Source organism: Mus pahari, chromosome 7 (genome assembly GCF_900095145.1).
Source record: "Mus pahari chromosome 7, PAHARI_EIJ_v1.1, whole genome shotgun sequence".
Lineage (NCBI taxonomy): Eukaryota > Metazoa > Chordata > Mammalia > Rodentia > Muridae > Mus > Mus pahari.
The window spans coordinates 13,387,571-13,389,190 of record NC_034596.1 but is presented as its reverse complement, the minus strand read 5'-3'; positions in this window follow the sequence as shown (position 1 = coordinate 13,389,190).

Sequence of the window (1,620 nt, the reverse complement as noted above, 5' to 3'; positions counted from 1 at the left end):
TCAGTGAAAGGGCAGAAACTACACAGAAGGAGTCTATGAGTTTGTGAAATACTTTGGTTGGACTTGCATATATACTGCTGAACCTGTAGGAATACTATGAGGAAGAAAAAGAGTACAATGATGACACCATCTTCTGTAGAGGTATTTTAATCCAACAACTGAGCTACTCTGGCAGAAGTACAGACTCCTCTTAGCACTCAACTTTAATCCCAAAAGATAAAACTTGTGTGAATTTGCAGAAAAAAAGGCACCCATATTTAAAACTAGTGTCTATTTGAGAGGCAGACAAAGTAATGAATCAGAGAAAGAATATGCTCAAGTTTTAGGAAAACAGTGAAAAGAGAGGCTACTTAAGGGAAAGCAGTGCAGAGAAAGAAAAACAGAGAGGAGGCAGTTTTACCATGGCAGATTACAGAGACAGAAGAGAGCAAAAGCTAGATGCAGGTGTAGACAGAATGAGCCGGAGAATGAGATGGAGCAAGAAGATTAGAACCTATGGCCAAAGTTTGTGTGAGACTGAGGGAAACCAATTTGAATCAGTCAGCTTAAAGAAGAGTTTTAAGTCAGATAGCTTTGTTGAACCAGCCAACCATAGTTCAGAAACTAGAAAGGGTGAACTTATTCAGCAGTAAGTGTCACAGGCTGAAACTATTCTAGGCTGCGGTTAGATTGTACAGAGGTTAGGGCTTCCAGGACCAGGCCTAGGTTAGCAGATGGAGGTAGTCAACCTCCGAGACAACAATTACATCAGGTGAGTATAAACGACACGTTTGCAGCCTTCCAAAGATTTTCCAATTAGCAATGTCAAAGTCAATGTGCTGAGGGAGATTGCCAAATAGTTTGTCTAGTCAAGATATGATTTGGAGATTTTAAAGTGAAGTTTAGCATATCTACTCCTCTTTCTTTCATTGATAGAGTCTCATACCCATCAAACCATTGTGTTTGCTGTCCCAGAAAGAGATGTGACTCATGTACATAAAGACCTGATTTCTCAATTTCAGTTTTTAAGAGTAAATTTACTGCCCTTGGAAAAAATTTTATTATTAAAAATATTATTATATGAAGACAATGTAAAGATCTGTTTATACATTTGTAAATACATAGTACAATATTATTACTATTATAAATATGTGAGTAATGCACTTTCTACATATAATTTTGAGTGTATAACATATAAACAAAATGTTATGTTGTTTCCTGAAAACATAATACAATTTTAACGCATAGAACTTGTGGCATTTCAAGGCAGTGTACTTACTTAGTAAACGAATAGTGGCCAAATTATTAACTGCTATTTAAAGAATGTATTATTGACACATGCCCATTATTGGTTAAGTCATTTAAGACCTACCATGTATTTTTCATTTTATTCCCCCAAATAAAATCTGGTCATGCCCAGAATGGAAACCTCCATGTTACTGGATTCTCAGGTATTACAACTGAATGGAAACCATATTTAACATCATTCTGAAAAGAATTTATGGAAAGTGTGTCAGTCAAGTTTCTCTAGAGGAAAGGAATTGAAAGAGTGGATGCTTATCACAAAGTAGGCACGTGATCAGTATACAATATGCAGAAAATCCAGGTTTTGTTTCAGTGCAAATACAAATTAGAAATCAA